This window comes from Canis aureus, chromosome 9 (assembly GCF_053574225.1).
Source record: "Canis aureus isolate CA01 chromosome 9, VMU_Caureus_v.1.0, whole genome shotgun sequence".
In the NCBI taxonomy this organism is placed as follows: domain Eukaryota; kingdom Metazoa; phylum Chordata; class Mammalia; order Carnivora; family Canidae; genus Canis; species Canis aureus.
The window spans coordinates 25,283,570-25,299,202 of NC_135619.1; the positions used below are offsets into that span (position 1 = coordinate 25,283,570).

Here is a 15,633-nt window from a genome sequence, read left to right on the forward strand (position 1 = left end):
CTTTAACATAAATGTGTAAAACTTTTCTAAAAGACTCTTTCCCCAAATCACCTTTTGCATAATAGCAAAAGTATTGAAAGCAGAGCTCAAGTTTCAAAAAGAAAAATGTTGTAGGGAAGAGGTTAGGCAGGGTGATGAGAGACATTCATGCAAGCTAGAAAAATAAGAGGAAAGAAAAAAGAAATCTTAAATTTTTATTGATGTTCTTATGAGGCTTACTGCTGAAAGAAGTTAAGCACTCAGCATTTCAATGATTCCTTTTTTTTTTTTTTTTAACAGCAGTAAGAAGAATGTAGAGAACAGTGACACATTCACCTTAACCTGTTGTTAGCCTTCTGAGAGCAGTCCTTGGAAGTCTTCCTCCAACACCATCCAGCTTCATTTTTCTGGCCTCTCTACTTGCATTGATATTTCAAAAAGAGTATATACCTAAAATCAGAAACATTTATTACTTTTAAGTTTCTATATCTTTACAGTTTCTATATCTTTACAGTAATACATCTCAAATATTGTAGTGCATAAAATTCATAAAACTTGTTAAAAATACAGAATCCAGCACATAAATCATCACTGCAATCTTCACTGATGATTCTTAAGCAATAGATCCACATCTTAAGAAATGTATATCTTTGTCAAGGCTTGAACTACATTAAGAAAAACACTGATCTAATTTTGAGGTTCACATGTAAGTTATCAAGAAGCTGTTGTTAGGAAGACTACAATCCATTTTCATCTCTGGTGTCTTGAAAGTATTGTTAGAAGAATCAAAATAAACACAGAGAAATGATGATAGATAGATAGATAGATAGATAGATAGATAGATAGATAGATGATAGATAGATAGATAGATAGATAGATAGATAGATAGATAGATAGATAATAGATGACAGATCTAATGGGAAGAAATTCAAGGACAAGTGGGAAGTGAGAAAAGGAGATGAAGAGAGAAGAAGATAAGAATTTTTTTAAAAAAGGCAGCTAAGATTAGATCTACATAAGTAAGAACAATCTTAATTTTTACATTAAATTGATCAGTTGTTTAGCAACATATGGTTATGTTTAGTACCATATAGACATACTTCCTTTAGCTACTTCAGAACAGGATATAGTCCTTCAGGATCTATCTACTTTTAATCATCCCTCCATGTCTATCTCCCTTCTCCATCATCACCTTCCCTCTCTTAGTTTTCTTCTCCTTTCTGATTTCTTTTTCTCTCTCCAGTGATTTCTTCCTGGTGACTTTATCAATTTGCTATTTTATTATATCATGTTCCTACACCAACCTTAAGCACAGTCACTTTTATAGTGTGATTAAATGGACTTCTGTCAATATCATGGCTGCCCCATTCCCTCTGGCTGAAATTTTAGAGCTTTTTTCCTTTAGGGTAAGTATTGCCTTACCCATCAATTTCTCTTTTAAAAATCTGTATGCTTCTGGAAGGGATATATACCTTCTGGAATATGAACTCACTACCAGCTAGAAGCCCTTCCTCCCTGACAGGGACCAGTGGTCATGGCGTTGGGCATCTAACTGACAGGGAAGGCATCTTGACCTACTCTAAAATCTGGAGAACTCTCACAATACATACACAATATAAATTGAGGAATTGATTTTTCCATCTTCAATTAATTGTTTTGGACAAACTTTTGATTGCTGGGAATAGCAAAGTTCAGCATGAAAGCATTTCCTTGGATTTTTTTTAAGACATGTAGACTCATACACATTCAAGAGACGATCTGAAGAGAACAGTAATCTATCATTTAATGGAATTTAACAATGAATTTAGCAATCTTTTGAAAAAAATAGCCTTAATACACACACACACACACACACACACAGGACCTTAAGAATCATATAACTCAGTATCTCTACCTCCTTTCTTGCCTAAAAATGTTCTACAAACTATCTTAATAAAAACCCAATCTATCATTGCATTAGGCAATGATCATTGCTGGGAAATCTTTCCAAATATCTACTAAAACTTCATGTTATGGCATATTTTTTTTCCTTTTATTTTGTGCACACTGAAAATGAATAATCATGACCCTTTATTTAACACTTTTCCATAATCTGTACTTAAATACAGAGGCTATTCTTGTGTCTGTTTTCTCTTTTATAATTTAAGCAATCCTTCGCAGAGGTCCTACTAAGAATTTTTATTGCTTCCCCTTCCTTACAACTGCTCACAACTAGAATCATTATTAAAGCTCATTTTCATATACTGCTTATATTTTCAGGGAAACTTCTTTAGCATTTAAAAAATATTTTTAATATTTGGCCCTTAAGAAACAGCATTTTTCAACATAACTAGAAACAGAAAATGATTAAAGTTTAAATTCATTAGGCACTCAATAAATGTTTATTGAATTTAGCTGAAGTGTCATGAATTTTTCTATTTTTAATCTTCATTATGATTTATTTTCTATTTTCACTCATTATGAGAAAACATTTCCATATTCCAATACAGTAGTTAGATTTAATTTTTTCCTCCCTTGGATAATTCTTTATTCTCTGTTATTATGTGTAATATTTCAAACTAAAGTGTTCTTACTGCAAGTTTCTGGTCTCCACATGTCTTTTTATTGCAACAAATAAATGAATAACTTCTCTTCTTAATAGTAATTCTTACCACCTACTTGACTTATAGGAACATTGTGAAGATTGATTACTAAAGCACTTAAAATTCCTTGTTTCTGTTTAAAAAGACCAAAAAGAAAAAGATTGTATAATAGGAGACTGTATTTATTTTTCTGTTTTTCTAGACATCCTACAATAATTCCTTAAAGAATTCTTTTCTCCCTTTTGCCCTTACGATAAAAATTATGAGTAAACATGAATTTCATAGAATATGGAACCCTGTTAGTAGGAGCTCATTCATTTCTATCTGTTACAAAGGATAGGTTCACCATTGTCCATTCAAAAAACAACTAAATGAGGCATGACCAGACCAACTGATTTCAAATTCAGATATAGCAATTTAATAGTGTGTCTCAGCAGTTGGCCATTTCATAGCTATACCATCAACCAGTAGAAGAAATGTTGTCTCTTAAAATAATGGACTAGAAAGCTCTCTAACTAGGAAATTTGACATTTTCAGACATATTTCTACTTTCCTCTATGGTGATTCTCCCTTTGTATTACTATTCATCAGTCAGTTCCAATGTTTGTTTCTTTTGTCATTTTGCATGTGTGGTATAATAAGACTAAACCTGACATCAGGAAACCTGGGTTGAAACCCTTCTCTACCACTTCCTAATTGAGTGACCTGGAGCAAGTGTCTCTAAATCTAAATAATCTCAGATGGGATAGGAGAATAATATTTTCCCCATGACTCATAAAGTTTTTGAGAGGATGGAATTAGAAAATATAAGTGAAAGCAATATACATTTCAAGTCGCTTTATGATGCCAGCCTATTGAGCTTTGTTAACACTTTATATCAGAATTCTTTGCTTCAGTCATATCATAATTTTCACATAAGAAACAAGTGGAGGAAAAAGTCATTTGCTAACTTAACAGTTCTTCCTATTTACCGAGCCTTGATCTACATGTAGATTTAGACACTAATTTTACGACAGGCTTCAAACACCTATCAATATCTTACATATTCCTTCCAATGCACCAACCAGCAGTCTTGTCTCTGCTACCCCTCCCTCTGGCCAACTCTACTACTTCCACCTGAAATGGTTTCCTTTAGCCATGTCTAGTGAAGTCCTATTAATCCTTCAAAACCAGCTTATAAGTCATTTCTTTATTACATATTCCTCAATTTTTTCAAATTAAAAGTAAACTTTTGAAATTTATTTTTGTTCTTAAAGCACCTCTATTTATATTACATATACTCCAGTATTCTCTCTAAGACTATGACCAAATTGGGTTGAAGGAAGGAATTATTTCTAATTCACTGCATATCTTAGTGCCAAATAGAGGTACTTGAACATAAAATTTACTGAACAAAAAAGAAAAAAAATTTACTGAACAAATCTCAGTTACTCTTAGTCATTTGTCTCACACAAACTAGTCTTTTATTTGTTTTTACCATATCTGCTACACAAGGCTGTATTAGGATATAATTTTCCACTGCCAATGAACCCAATTTAAATGCTTCAGTCCTTTACTAAAAACTCCGCATTGTTATCCCTCTCATCTTTCTTAACTCCTTACATATTACTTACCCAGTGTTCCTCCTTCTTATCATCCTGGAGGATATTTTAAAATCCAATCTCTAAAAAAAAATAAAAAATAAAAAAAATAAAATCCAATCTCTATTTTCCCATATCTTTTGCACCTCATGAAATATCCTTCTTTGTCAATCATTTCAAAATCTGGCTTAAAAATTTGCTCTCCTAAGAAGCCTTATCTGATTAACTCTTTCATATACTTCTTTGCAAACCCTAAGCTCATAGACACCAGGACAGTATCCTTACGAAATGAAGGAGAATGTATGACTCTATACTAGAACTACATTAGGATATACTACCTCAAAGCAAAACTACCTTAAGACAGTTTATCCATATCCTTCAGGGTTTGTTTGTAAAGTATAAAACTAATGACTGTAGAGCGTATATTTTTTTAACAGTATATATACACATTTTTCATCCTTACGTTTTTATGAATGTGAATAGTATTTCTTGAAGTAGAGATTTTTGCACTTTGCTAAGGTTTACACTATGAAGACAATATGTGCATGCATTCTTAGTCATTTATCATAATGTCTTTCTGGAAATCATTTTGTAAATTAGATTGCCATAATGTGAATCAAAATTGCTCTTTGAAAGACTACAGCATCAGTAATGAATTCTGACAAAGAACCCAGAATCAAATTACTCACAGATATGACTAATAGTATTTTAAGACATATTAAAATATAAGACTATTTAATAATTCAAAAAAGTTTTACTTTCAGGGACTCCCTGGGTGGCTCAGCCCTTGAGTGTCTGCCTTTGGCTCAGGGTGTGATCCTGGAGTCCCAGAATCGAGTCCCACATCAGGCTTCCTGCATGGAGCCTGCTTCTCCCTCTGCCTGTGTCTCTGTCTCTCTCTGTGTGTCCTTCATGAATGAATAAATAAAATCTTTAAAACAAAAGTTTTAATTTTAACAATAAAGTATAACTCATTTTCTATGAAATTTTTTAAAAGACCTAGATCATATACTAATTTTCAAGGGTTCTGAGAGGACATAAAAATATTTTAATCAAATATGCCAGGCTGGTTATAATAAACAGTTAACAGTTATTTTCCTAAAAATTAGTGGGGCACACCCCCCATCCTAAGATCATAACTAAGCTTTCAGTCTGGCAACACACTTCCCTTATACTGAGTGGCCAAAGGCCCTTGACCTGGTCTCTGATCCATGTACAATCTATAGATGGTAAAACTGAAAAGCAAATATGCAAAGCCAAATAGTGCTGGTAAACATGAAAGAACACAGGCTTTGGAATAAGTCCATTTGGTTACACATTCCACCTTGTAGTTGTTCAAATGCAGGTTACCTATTTAAACTCTAACCTTCAATTTCCATAGCTGTAAATTGAGAACAATTATACTTAATAACAACTAAGTGGTTGCTCAAAATCAAGTGAAATAAAAATGCATGATGTGCTCAGTAGGTACCAAACATATAGTAAATATTAATAAACACTTATCATTATTATATCATCATCATGGTACAGAGCACATTCGCCCACCTACACATGGTAAATAACCTAACATATGCTCTCCATCCCTACTTCACATCAAGGAGAACAATTAAGTTCTCTCCTCAATGCTAGGGATATAATATAATAAACCTAGACTGACCTCAACAAAGGGCCTTGTGAGCTAGCTAAAAGCAGGAAGAATGCTAGCTCATAAATTCTGACAGACACATGTCATATGAATAGATATAAAATCTCCTTTTCTTACTAAGGAGTGTTATTTATTTATTTATTTATTTATTTATTTATTTATTTATTTATTTGAAAATTTCCAAACTATGATAGTCTCACAGATGCTCCATAATTTGGAACTTGGAGCACTTGATCTTTCATTTGTTCAAGGGCTGGAGCCAAAGCAAAACTGAATCTAGTCTTGGACATTTTTTACTTTGCCTATGGCTAACCCTATAGAGTAGCTACCTCTTCAATACAGTTTTTAATTCCTTAATTTTAATAAAAGTATGAGAACTCTATACTCCATTCAGTATATATTAAGACATAGGAATCTTCCTTTCATCACAAACATGGAATAACCCCAACTAAGGATTTTGCCAGAAGTTATCAGTACTATTCCTCAAAAGCCTTTATGGAGCATGGTCCACAAAGGGTGCAATTCTATTCTTTTGCTCCTTTATGTGCTATGCAAGGATCAATTCAGACTATACCATCTGGGCCTTCCATAGAATTACTTTTGTTAAACTATGCTTTAGTTTAAGTTATCTATTCTACATATACATTCTACATCTATTCTACATTGTATCTACTCTACATAGGTTAATTATCTATTCTATATTATTCACTTTTTTCACTTTATGTCTCCTTTGTAACAAGCACAGGAAATATTTTTCCAAAACTTCAAGCAGTTGTGTTGTGGTTTTTTAGATATATTTTATCATATATGGACAATGTGAATCGTTCAATTTGTCCTAATTTACTGTTTTGACTCATTAGGAAACTTAGAATTGACTTGGTGTCCCACCTTTAGACACTGAGAGATGTTCATACCATGTATTCCTACATTTCTTGTAATCTCATTTTATTATTCTTCCTTATTTCCTTTCACTTTGTCTTTTATTTTTTTTTAAAAAAGTCAGACTTTATTTTTCTTTTTTTTTTAATTTTTAATTATTTATTTATGATAGTCACAGAGAGAGAGAGGCAGAGACACAGGCAGAGGGAGAAGCAGGCTCCATGCACTGGGAGCCCGATGTGGGATTCGATCCTGGGTCTCCAGGATCGCGCCCTGGGCCAAAGGCAGGCGCTAAACCGCTGCGCCACCCAGGGATCCCTCACTTTGTCTTTTATATTTTTTTTCAGTTCTTATGTCATTGTACTATAATTTTCTTGTCCCCTTAGAATTTAGGAGAGGAATTTTCAGGCATGCCTTAGATTTTTTTAAGCTGTGTCATTAATTTACTGGTAGCAAAGAGAGATTCTATCATCATGAGATTCATTTCCCAGATTCTCACATATATCTGCCAATCCAGACCACTAGCCCTAATACCTAAATAATTTTTACCAAAGTAAATAGATCCATATATACTCAGAATTATATCAGATAGGAGTTCTGGGTTAACTTATTGTACTTATAGCCTCTAAACTTTTTTCACCATCATCATCATGACCAACCACTTGCCATTCCTATCATGATGCAACTGAAGTGTGCTGTCTTTTTTTTTTTTTAGTTAGTTTTTTGAGTATAATTGGTGATGTCAAATTAGTTTCACATATACAACTTAGTGATTCAACTTCTCTATATGGTATGTTATGCTCACCACAAATGTAGCTACCATCCGTCCTCATGTAAATGGCAATTACTATATTGCCTATGATGTACCTTTTATCCCCATGACTTACTCATTCCATAACGAGAAGCCTGTGTCTACCACTCGCCTTCATCCATTTCACCCATCCTCCCAACTCCTTTCCTCCAGCAAATATCAATTTGCTCTTTGTATTTATAGGTTTGATTCTACTTTTTGTTTGTTTTATTTTTTAGATTCCACATATGAATATAATTATATGGTATTGGTCTTTTTCAATCTGACTTATTTCACTTAGCATCATGCCTTCTGGGTTTAACTATTTTGTTGCATGGCAAGATCTCTTGTTTTTGTATGGCCAAGTAATATTCCATTGTGTGTGTGTATGTGTGTGTGTGTGTGTGTGTGTGCGCGCGCATAATCACACCTTTCTTACCCATTTATCTATTGATGGACACAAGTTGTTTCCATGTCTTGGCCATTGTAAATAATGCTGCATTACCATAGGAACCCATATATTTTTTTTCAAGTTAGTGTTTTCATTTCCCAGTAATGGAATTATTGGATCATATGGTATTTTTTCTAATTTTTTGAGGAACCTCCATACTGTATTCTACAGTGGCTGCATCATTTTACATTCTCCACTCCCAACAGTGCATCCTTGTCAATACTTACTTTTTGTCTTTTCTTACAGGTGTAAGATGATATCTCATCATAGTTTTGATTTGCATTTCCCTGACGATTAGTGATGTTGAGCAACTTTTCATGCGTCTGTGGGCCATCTGTATGTCTTTGGAAAAATGTCTGTTCAGGTCCTCTGCTCATATTTTAATTGGATTATTTGGGTATTTTTGGTGTTGAGCCGTATAAATTCTTTTTATATTTGGAATAATCAATTCCTTGTTGGATATAGCATTTGCAAATATCTTCTCCCATCAACAGGTTGCCTTTTTGTTTTGTTAATGGTTTCCTATGCTGTGCAAAAGCTTTTTATTTTGATGTAGTCCCAATAGTTTATTTTCACTTTTGTTTCACGTGCCCTAGAAGACATATCTAAAAAATATTGGTATACTCAATATCAGGGAAATTACTGCCTTTCTTCTCTTCTAGGATTTTTATTGTTTCAGGTCTCACATTTAGGTCTTTAATCTATTTTGAGTTTATTTTTGTATGGTGTTAGAAAATGGTCTAGTTTCATTCTTTTGCATGTAGCTGTCTAGTTTTTCCAGCATAATTTATTGAAAAGACTGTCTTTTTCCTCGTTGTATACTCTTGCCTCCTTTGTCATAGATTAATTGACCATATAAGTATTGGTTTATTGCTAGGCTTTCTATGCAATTCCATTAATTTATATGTCCATTTTTGTGCTAATACCAAACTGTTTTGATTACTATAGCTACGTAGTATATTTTGAAATATGGAATTGTGATCCCTCCAACTTTGTTCTTTCTCAAGACTCCTTAGGCTATTTGGGGACTTTTGGGGTTCTCTACAATTCTTAGTACTTTTTGCTCTACTTCTGTAAAAAATGCTGTTGGTATTTTGATAGGGATTACATAGAATCTGTAGACAGCTTTGTGTAGAAAAAACATTCAAACAGTATTAGTTCTTCCAATCCATGAGCATGGAATATCTTTCCATTTTTTTGTGTCATCTTTCAGCTTCTTTCATCATTTTTTAAAAGTTTTTAGTGTATAGTCTCTCACCTCCTTGGTTAAGTATTTTGTTCTTTTTGGTTTAATTGTAAATGGAATTATTTTCTAAATGTCTCTTTCTGCTACTTCATTACTAGTGTATAGAAATGCTACCCATTTCTGAGTATTAATTTTTTTTAATATGCCGTGACCTTACTGAATTCATTTATCAGTTCTAGTAGATTTTTCATGAAGTCTTTAGGGTTTTCTATATATATATATATAGAATGTCATCTCTCTTCTTTCTTACCAATTTGAATATTTTTTCTTTCTTTTTCTTCTCTGATTACTGTGGCTAGAACTTCCAGTGTTGAATAAAAGTGGTGAGAGTGGACATCTTTGTCATATTCCTAATTTTAAAGGAAAAGCTCTCTGTTTTTCACCATTGAGTATGATGTTAGCTATAGGTTTTCCATATATGGCCTGTATTATATTAAAGTATGTTACCTCTAAACCCACTTTGTTGAATTGTCATGTTGTTAAATTTTGTCAAATACTTTTTCCACATCTATTGATATTATATGATTTTTATCCTTTCTTTTATTCATGTGGTACATTACTTTCATTGAAATGCAAATATTGAACTATGCTTGCACCCCCAGAACAAATTCTACTTAATTGTGGTGAATGATCCTTTTAATATATTGTTGAATGTGTTTTTGCTAATATTCTGTTGAAGACTTTTGCATCCAAAAAAAAAAAAAAAAAACTTTTGCATCCATGTTCAAGGATATTATAATTTTCTTCTGAAATGCCTTTGTCTGGTTTTGGTATCAGGGTAATACTGGGTATTATTTGGTATCAGGGTACTACTGGCCTTGTAGGATGTATTTGAAAGCTTTCCTTCCTCTCTTATTTTTGAAATAATTTGAAGAGAAATATCTGGTACAATTCACCTGTAAATCCATCTGGTCCTGGACTTTGATTTTTTGGAATTTTTTTATTACGGTTTCAATTTTGTTACTAATAATTGATCTGTTCATATTTTCTTTCTTCCTGATTCAGCTTTGTAAGATTGTATGTTTCTAGGAATTAATCCATTTCTTCCCAGTTGTCCAATTTGTTGGCATATAGTTTTTCATAATATTCTCATAATTTTTTTGTATTTCTACAGTGTCAGTTGTTATTTCTCTACCATTTCTGATGTTATTTAGGTCCTTTCTATTTTTTTCTCAGTGAGTCTGGCTAAGGGTTTATCCATTGTGTTTCTTTTCAAAGAACCAGCTCTTGGTTTCATTGATTTTTTTCTATTGTTTTTGTAGCCTCTATTTCATTTTTTCTACTCTGATCTTTATTATTTCCTCCTTCCACTTAGCTTGGGTTTTGTTTTCCTTCTTTTTCTAGTTCCTTTAACTACTTAGGTGTAAGATTATTTGATCTTTTTTTTTTCTTTAGGTAGACCTCTATTCCTCTCTTAGAAATGCTTTCACTGTGTTCCAAAAATTGGACTGTTATATTTTCTTTGGCTATGTGTAATTATTTATTTCTTCTTTGATTGCTTTGTTGATCCATTTATTGTTTAGTACCATGTTGTTTAACTTCCACATGTTTGCTTTCTCCAGTTTTTTTTCTGTTTTTGTCTGGTTTGTTTATTAATATTTGCTTTATATATTTAGGTCCTCCAATGTTGGGTGTGTATTTACAATAGTTATATCCTCTTGTTGTATTGGTCCCTTTATCATTATGTAATGTCCTTCTTTGTCTCTTATTATGGTTTTTGTGGTTTAAGTCTATTTTGCTTGATATAAGTGTTGCTACTTGGGGTTCTATCTTGGTCACATCATCTAAATCAGTAATGTCATCATTTACCTGATTTCAAATATTACTGCTTACTGAACATTTTCTGTTGTCATACCAGTATCAGCCTATACAAATTAGTTATCAGGCTGGTCCTGTGGATGAGTCCCATCTACATGTGGTCTTGCCTCACAGGTTTTTTTTTACACTATGCATTTATCTGCCCTATTGCCTTGAGAGAAACAGCTTGTAGAGGCCAATTAATTTCCTTATCACCTACCTTAGCTGGTTCCTGATCTATCCTTCCACACTGGAATGAAACCCCTAAATGCTGAGCACCTAACCACCACTGTTACCACAGAAATTCAAAAATATGATATTGACTGCCACAGAGCTCTATTTAGAAAAAGTAATTAATACTAAGAAATTGCCCGTGGCTCTCCTGAAGGTTATTTCAACACTAGATAGAGATTGGATTCCTGAACTTGATAGGAAGATACACCTTTAGGGATGCCTGGGTGGCTCAGTGTTTGAGCATCTCCCTTCAGCTCAGGGCGTGATCTTGGAGTCCCACATTGGGCTCCCTGCATGGAGCCTGCTTCTCCTTCCTTTCCCTATGTCTCTGTCTCTCTCTCTGTGTGTCCCTCATGAATAAATAAATAAAATATTTAAAACAAAAATGATACACCTTTATTAGAAAACTGAAATTGAAAAGTGAAAAGTGTTGAAGTAGAAAAAGGTTATACACACACACACACACACACACATATATACTTAATGCCCTAGATACATAGTTTTAACTTTAAAAAGCATAACAGAGGAAAGAATAGTAAATTTACTGTTCTCATTTCTCACATTTTCGTAATGGTTTTCCCACTAACTTTTGAGTAAGCTTTAATGCCATGATTTTGACCAAGACTATAATATGTAAAACTTTTTAAGATTTCACAACAAAGAGTCAGGTTCAGTATGGATATTTGTGAAATAAAATGTCTAGTAAAAATAAAAAGGGCCTCTCAAAGATATTACTAATCTAACCATAAAAATTACTCAACATTAAAAATATTACCCAACATTTTATTTTTAGTCAGAAAACTCACACATACTTACACAATGTTAACCATAGAATATAATCCATCAGAATCCAGTTATTTATAGTAGGACACACCAGAAAGGACTAGAATCTAAAATTAGTTCCATTCCCTGAGGTAGTTCTTAAAATGTGTTCCGTAGACCACCTGCTTTATAATTACCTGGGAAGTCAGTTCAGAATGCAAATTCAAGGAACCCACTTCAGACTTCTAGAATTAGAATTTCTGGGATTAGAGCTCTGCAATATGATTTTTTTTTAAGATGCCTTGATTTTAAGTGCATGTAAGTCTGAGAATCACAGCAACAGAAGAAAGCAGGTGAAAAACACTCTGAGCTACAAGTAGGTATGTTCCTTGTAACAGGCAATGAAGAATATGCAAAAAAAAAAAATGTGGAAACTCAGTCCAAGCAGACAGTTGGCAAGATGAGGTAGGTATCCTCCACAAGTTCATCAATTCACTTGGGTTTAAAGCTTCACTAAATGCTTACTTTGTCAATTGCCAAGTTTTTTAACTCTATGGCTCAGTTTTTACATGTAAAATAAGAATAATAATACTCTAAATCATAGAGTGGTTATGAGGAGCAAACATTTTAACACATATAGACCACTCAGAGCAACATTCAATGCATGAGTTCTCAATATATATTAGGTCTTACTGATCACAAAGCAGTTCTCTCGAGAGATAAAAATCATTGCATCAACTTTGAAAATGATTACCCAGTTCTGTGAAACTATGTAATGAAAATACAGTATTTTACACATAAAGTGCCACATGGATATTATATATGCTATTCTTAATGATTCATTAAATAAAAGCAATTCATATTCTTTTCTCCTAAAAAGTCAACTATGTGAAATTACTATTTTACCATGTTTGGCTCAGCTGCTAAACAAAATTTCTCCTAAGATATCTCCATGAGATAGAATTTTCCCATGAAAATTTGATCACCAGGTGGAATTAATCAAGCTTTATTTCCACTGGATAGAAGTTTCTGAAATCATTTTCCCAATGCTTCATCACAGTCATAGCTTAGTTTTTTTTTTTTTAATATTCATTTCACAGTCAGAAGGCTTATGACAAAAGATGTTGCCACAGGATTTCCAGTACTTTCTATTGTTTACTTTTTCTGTGGAAAACACTGAAGTGACCTGAGATAAGCTCTAATAGAAAGAGTCAATCTAAAACTACTGGGTCCTTATCTATAAATACTGCACTGCTAACGGATAAATAACCATCATTAGCCATATCCCTGGGCTGTTTCTAAGCAAAATTGTGAGATGTAGTTTATCCATAACATCGTATTTTCCCTTTTGATATATTTCACTTATGATGCCTTCTCCATCTGCCCTTCCTAATCAAGATAATATTTTTTTGTTCTTATCTACCCACAAAGCTTGCTGTTATAATTTTACTCCACTGGAAATTATCTGTTCTATATTATATCATCCCATGACCCAGTGTTCCCTATAATGGATCTAAACTGATGGGCAGCAGTTTTGAAGGACTGTTGCAGTTACCCATATCTAGCTAAGATTTGGGGGGACTAATCCATGTCCCTATAGTTTTCTTATACCATACTATGAAGAGTAATGGTAAAAAGTATAAGAGGATGAAAAAGATGTTTAAGAGTAGGCAAATCTCTTAACAGCCATTCATGACCACCTTATTGTTCCACACCTGGAAAAGAAAACCTTGGAAAAAGCAATACACCAAGACCAAAGGTACTTTTAATAGACTAATTTTACCATTCAGACTTTATCTTTCATTGGCTCCCACTCTCATTCAACCCAATAGTTAGTCATAATTTTACCTTTCCTCTTGAATTTCACTCCTTGACTCTGAGTACATGAAAATGAAAGTCATCGAATAAAATTTCTCTCACCTTCCTGCTTTCTAACCTGAAAAGCTCCTGTGCTCCTCCTAGCTATTCTTCCTTTCCTGAGTATCGGGGTAAAACAATATCTTCCTCTTTTTGAAGGTTGATATCTATACTTAGATTCTGAGTCCTGTATACATCCATCTAACTTGAAGCTTTCTTTTTATCATTGCCTTCAAATGGCTTTCTTCTTATGCTATGTTCAGTCTTAAAAATTTCTTCCTTAACGCTGCATTCATCCCTACCTCCCTTCCCACAGTAGGGGAAGGGAGGTAGGGATTGTTTTCTATCTAATTTTCTAATTCCCAACAAGTTGCTTCTATCTTCCCATCTGGACATTTAAACTTTAATGGTTATGGCCACCACTGACTTCGACATTGCCAAATCCCATGGACAAATTTGTAGCAGTTGACATTATTGATTAGCCTTTCCTTCTTAGAACTCTGTCTTTCCTTGGCTTCCATAACACCATCCTAAATAAAAGACATTTATTCTTTAATCTCTTAATCTCTTAATCTTTAATCTCTTAATCTCTTTTATTGGATATTTTCATTCTGCTTATCCTTAAAATGCTTTACTTTGGACCCACTTGTATTTTCACCTTACATTTCCTTTCTTCTTGTTCCAACCTATTCCCATTCCAACCTATTCCCATTGTTCCAACCCTATTCCATTTTATTCTTATAAATTTAAATGTATAAACTTGAGTCCCAAACCAGAACTTCTAGTCTCAGATACTTCTAAACTCCACCACCAAGTATCTAATAAGCTCACTGTAATGTCTACCAAATGTCTATTTTTCCTGCAGGACATTTAGTGATAAAATACTATTTATGAATCAAGCATGCCAGAAATCTGGGAATCACTTTTGAACCTTCATACTTTCTTACTTCCCATATCCCATCAGAGCACTGTGTCCTGTCAGTCTATATCCCAACGCCATCTGTAACCTATTAACTTCCTTCTATCCCCATAGCTAACATTGCCTTAGTACATATTATATCATCTCTTCCTTTAAGACAAACCTGTTAAGAAAAAACATTTTAAAGTAAAATGATGAATTTTATACAAATATAAAATGAACATTTATTAATGATTTTATTTAACTAATTAATTAATGAGGAAACCAATAAGATGTTGTAATATGGTGAAAGGACTCGAAATATCACACTTCTGAACCACTGGTTCAGCGGTTGAGCGTCTGCCTTTGCGGGCGTGATCCCGGAGTCCCAGGATCAAATCCTGCATCAGGCTTCCTGTGTGGAGCCTGCTTCTCCTCTGCCTATGTCTCTGCTTCTCTCTCTCTCTCTGTGTGTCTCTCATGAATAAATAAATAAAATCTTAAAAAAAAAAAAAAAACTTATATAGCTAATCAGGAACGCTGAACTGAATTTATAAATAGTTGCAAAACTTTTTCCACAGCAGGGAGGGAAACTGATTTTCCTTCCACCAAACAGAATTAATTTGCACATCTATGGACAAGAGTCATTTGCATTGCCATGATCCATAATTTATAGTTTTAAAAAGTTCAGACAGAGAAAGATGCAAACTCCATGGAATCAAATAACCCAGCAGGGTGCGCTCTAGATACCACACACATTTTGATTAAAGACCTCTTCTAATGTTTTTGGCCTATTTCAAAGTCTTCCACAAATTTTTCTGACAGACTACAGTATCTTTACTAAAACTAAAGTCTAATAATTTCTCTCCCCTTTTCAAAATTCCTCACTGGCTCCCCCAACCACAAAATAAAATCCAGTCCCACTCCAACTAA

General features: G+C 33.5%; 1 protein-coding gene across 9 annotated transcripts in view; it reads right to left on the reverse strand.

Annotated features, from left to right (window-relative positions):
- The window catches only part of FSCB (fibrous sheath CABYR binding protein), a 295,780-nt gene that overhangs the window by 100,224 nt on the left and 179,923 nt on the right, over positions 1-15,633 (reverse strand). For all 9 annotated transcript variants that reach the window (XR_013386138.1, XR_013386140.1, XR_013386139.1 and 6 more), the window contains exon 2: positions 316-429. The gene's annotated coding sequence lies outside the window, so the exon portion shown is untranslated. The remainder of the gene's footprint in view (positions 1-315; positions 430-15,633) is intronic.